This window comes from Vulpes vulpes, chromosome 6, assembly GCF_048418805.1.
Source record: "Vulpes vulpes isolate BD-2025 chromosome 6, VulVul3, whole genome shotgun sequence".
Lineage (NCBI taxonomy): Eukaryota > Metazoa > Chordata > Mammalia > Carnivora > Canidae > Vulpes > Vulpes vulpes.
The window spans coordinates 17,950,580-17,955,729 of record NC_132785.1 but is presented as its reverse complement, the minus strand read 5'-3'; the positions used below and the strand labels follow the sequence as shown (position 1 = coordinate 17,955,729).

The 5,150-nt window shown below is 34.7% G+C and overlaps 1 pseudogene; it reads right to left on the bottom strand.

Moving 5' to 3' along the window:
• Window positions 1–3,587: 3,587 nt before the first annotated feature.
• Window positions 3,588–4,339, bottom strand: LOC112933491 (AP-3 complex subunit sigma-1-like; annotated as a pseudogene).
• Between the last annotated feature and the right edge of the window lie 811 nt (window positions 4,340–5,150).

The following is a 5,150-nucleotide window of genomic DNA, read 5'->3' as shown; positions in this document are numbered from 1 at the left end:
CATTAGCAGGTCCTACTGACTCTACCTCCAAAAGTTATCCTAAATCCAATCATTTCTTCCAGTTTCACTTTTTTCAGAAAGCAAAAATGGTGTGCTCTGAACAGCAGTAGGAAGTGTTATTTCATGATGTTCTTTTAGGATTCACAGCACTCAGTGATTTCCCATACCTACAGAATAAAACCCAAATTTTTAGCATGGCCTACAAGACCCTCCATCAACTGGCCCCTGCCTATCTCTTAAACCATATTTCCAGTTTTCTCTGTCTTACAATCCACCTCAGCAACACTGTTTTTGTATTATTTTTCAGACTTTCCAACATTTTCCTCTTTATCTTCCCCAGTGTTTGAAAGATTATTCATTCATTCATATTTCCCCATCCCTCTGCTCTTTCACATCACCCCAGTCTCTGCTTAAATTTCACTTCAGGAAAGTATCCCTGATTATCTATCTAAAAGCCCACAGTGGTTCTTCCTCACTATACTCTTACCTATTACCCTATTTTATCAATATTTATAGCATGCCAGTATATTTATTTACTCACTAGTTTATTGTGTTCCCTAGTAGAATGTAATCCCATGAGGTCAGGTTCCTTTATGTCTATCTACACTACTATATTCTCAGACCAGTGACTGGCACACAATAAGAGCTGAAGAAAATATATGTTGAATGACTGACTGAATGAATAAATAACTACTGTAGTCAAGGACAAATATAAAAAGATTCTGAACCAGGGCAGCAATAATTAGAATGGGAAAGATGGAATACAAAATATTACACAAAAAGAATGGAAGATGACTGTGAATGGAAGATAGAGAAAACTTAAAGATATTTTACATTTTTGATCTATATTTTCAGGAGAGTAATGGTGGCTTTATCCTAGGCATGACAACATAAATAATGAATAGATTACCAATTTTCACGTGTGAGATGAGATGGAAGATTTGAGATTGAAGAAAGAAAAAATAGTCAGTTGAGGGAAGAATGAGATTCCTTTCAATAACTCAAAGTTCAGGTAAACCTCTGAAAGCTAATCCTTGAAAAAAGGCAAGAGAATAGTGTGTTCTGTTTACGTAAACAACTCAATATATACATCATGCTCAGTGATAATAATATCAAAAGAATGAAACTGTCAATAGAAAAATGTATAGAATAAGAAAACAGATTTCAGAGAAGCAAAACTCGGTGGTATGGATTCATCACTGCTCAGAAATAAGAAATAATTTTGGGGAATATGAGAAATTTGGCCCCTTGATAGTGTTCTCTACTGTGTGAGGTAGGAATAATTTACTATGATTCTTCATGAAATAGATGAAACATCTCGAGGGTATCTGCTTCTCCATTCTTTCATTCCATGGTCATCAGGCAAGCTTTTGATCAATAATTAATTTTCTTATATAGCTCAAATACCAGGAAGTGAGGTGCTTTAGCAGGAAATGTGATCAATGAAGAAAATTAATATATTGGAAATTTGATTTATTTATCAGTCTCTTGTGAGTTAACATCGGTTCAATATTGGTTTTAGAGCTTGAAAAATCCAAGTATTCAAAAAATCCAGTTTGTGGACTTTTAAGGATGAATATTTTATCTTGGATGTTATGAGGATGTTTCTTGGATGCTTGGCCTAGCTATTAAATTACTCTTACTTAATTGTACATTTGCTTCCCTATTTCAAGAAATTATCTGACTTTCCACATATTTCAATCATGGAGGAATTGAGGATATTCATTTTTTTTTAGAGTAATTAAGGATTTGTAGAACGAGAGCTAAGATAATGGGCTTTGATAATAGTTTAGAAAGGAAAGGTCATAAAATCCAGGAACTTACCATATCCATTCAAATCTAATTTGGTGATATTTAATGATGAACTTGAGTCCTTTTCCTTTTCCCCTTTTCTTTCATTTTTCTCTAGAAAAAAAGTTAAGTTGTTGAATGTAATATTAGTATACGTCTAAATTTTTATCATGAATCTTTTGTTCATAGACTTTTATTATAAATAGTGGTTTAGGAATTTTGTCAAAAATCTTTGAGAATTTTGTCTAAAGTGTTATGATTTAAATGCTCATTGTACAAATTTATACTTAAAATCTCTACTATAAGTTCCTTAAAGTGTATGTATTATTTATTTTTGAATATCACATAAAAATTAACAAAATATTTAGCATAAAATATGTAAGATAAGGATTGAATATTGATAGTCTGAAAACCCTATGTGTCAAGATTTCTCTGACTGTAGTCAACAGGACCTAACCTTGGCGAACTTAAAGGCAAACTTAGAAGGATGAGGCTAACTCAATGATTCAAAGGAAAAAGCTACAGAGCAAGGACTTAGAAATCAGTGGAATCTGGGCAGACCAGCAAACCTCTACATATTTGACAGAATATTATAAGGTATGATAAAATAGAGAAATATTGTTAGTTTGCCTTATTTTTTAAAGACTTTATTTATTTATGAGAGAGAGAGAGAGAGAGAGAGAGAGAGAGGCAAAGATACACGCAGAGGGAGAAGCAGGCTCCATGCAGGGAGCCTGACGTGGGACTCCATCCCAGGTCTCCAGGATCACACCCGGGGCTGAAGGTGGCGCTAAACCTCTGAGCCACCTGGGCTGCCCAGTTTGCCTTTTATCCCTGGTGGTGAACACTTGGCACATTTCAGTTTCAGTCACTTAACCCTGTTTTTAAAAAATTTTGTTCCTCTGTTAATAATATGTATATTCTAAACCTATTTATGTTTTTAATAAAATGGTCACAAACAACAGTATCATGTTAAATATGCAACCTATATAGTCCCCTATTACCAGGTGTTTGTGATTTTTAGTTTTTGTGTGTTACAAAATGAAATAAATGAGGAGCAAATTATGTGCAATAGAAAACAGTGATGCAGCTGTGATAAATGTAGGTTTCAGATAGTAGCAATCAATAGTCTAAAGGAGCCATTTATTAATGTGTAGCAGAAGAAATGGACTGGATTAGGAAAACAAAAACAATAACTTGCCATTTCCCAAATGGGTTGTAATAAGATAAAATATCAAAAGTAAAACCTCAATCATCACTATTGTTTCTTAAGGGTACAGTTAACAATGGCACATCCATCAAACAACACTAAAAATTATATGCATAAGGGATTATTATGAAACTAAAAATGTAATAACAAGTGAGACCATAAAAATTTCCAAAACACATGACAATAGTTTTTTATTTTATTTTTATTTTATTTTTTGCTTTAGAAGTCTGGTTACCTTGGAGTTCATTTAAACTAAGAAAAAAGGTCATAATGTTTTCACACAATACTTTATAAAGAACGCTTTAAATAACAATTGTGAAAATAACAGGAAGAATTATGGAATACTGCTTTTGTGATCCCTACAAAACATCAACATTTTGGATTATACAAAATTTAAAGTAATGACTCAAACACTTTTTGAAATACTGAACAGAAAAGCAACATTGAACTTCTATACTGATGTTATACAACTTCTATCTAGTGCCTTGACTTAAATCCAAGAACAAGAGTTAAGACTCTTCTCTAGTTTTGGTAAACAGCTGCATGGTAAACTTAAATGGCTTTCCATCTAAGTTTTTACCTGGATTTTACCTGGGAGTAGCTTCTTAAAATTTTTATTTAAAAGAGGGCTGGTCTGGCACTTTTATACTGATGTTACCAGTATTACTATCTCTTGGGATTTCAGGAAGATTCATATTCTTTATAGCTGATACAGCATGGGCTGGAGCTCATGCCTCAGATTTCTCCAGTTTATTTTGTGCATCAATTTGTTTGACAATCTCATTCATGTTGGTCTCCAATACCATTATCCCCCATCATGAATTCTGCAAGAATATTGTGAACTTGGTTTACATACAAAATAAATCCAGTTTACAGCAATGTTTCCACAAATATCTTGAGTTCTAGGGACATTATGAATGATTTTCAGGAGACAGGGAGGGGTGGATTCAGGGGTCAGATCTGGATACACATGGTAAGAGACCCATGAATCTTGGGCTTCTTCTGTGGCTGTATTGATTTAAAATGCCAAGATCACTTTCTGAAGAATCCACACAGAAGACAAAATATAATGTTGCATTGTGTCTGTAAATCAGTTTGTTGTCATACCTTCCAATTAACAATCCTTCTTCCAGGAAACTACATTTTCATCTTTCCTTGTAACCAAATGCACCGTCTCTCTGATGATTTGCTATTGTGTGTCTCCACTCTAAGGTTGGTAGAAGTTGGAGAGCCTCACCTTCCCATGGCTGTTGAAGATAGGAATCGTTTTGATCATGGCTGAGCAGGGCCAATTGGGTGGGTGCTGGGCACCAAGGCAGGGGTGGGAATGCTAGCTTTGTCAGATCTCTCCAGTGATCCTCCCCCACCCCATATCTCACAAGCACACATATCTTTAAACGGTAGATTTTTAATAAAGATTGAATATCTGAAACTTCATTATTGTAAAAGACAGTTAAACAGCCTAGGTGTTACCCTGGCAATGATTTATGTAAATAATTAAATGCAACAGCATCATAGATACCATTTGCCAAATGTGTATATATAACGATATATATTTATCATCACTTTATTTTGGTGTCATTTCTGGTCTCTTTGATTTAATTTCTCCTTGTTTGGGTCATATTTTCATCCTTCTTTGCTTGCCTGGTAATTTCTGATTGAAGGCCAGACACACCGAATTGTACCTTGTTGAGCACTGAATATTTCTATATATCTAAAAATATTCTTGAGGTTTGATTTCAACCCAGTTGGGTTACTTGGAAGTAGTTCGAACCTTACCTAGGGCCAGAGGAACTCTTTAGTCTTGGGCTAATTTTATTTCACTCCTAAGGCAATACCTTTCTTAGTACTCTACTAGATGGCCCAATATTTATAACATTTTCCCACCTGGGTGGAACACAAACTACTCATTTCTGTATTTGAGCTCTGGAGATTGTTTTCTCAAAACGTGCTTCAGGTGGTTCTTTTCCCAGGCTCTGGGATTCTCCTTAAACATAGGTAGATTAGTTCCCAATTGCATATCTGAAAGGGATTCTTTACCTATCTCTGAGAGTCTCTTTATGTATAGCTTACTTTTTACCAGTACTCTGCGCTAAAACTCTAGTTGCCTTGATCTGTATAGACTCTCATCGTCGCAGCTCAGGGTGAC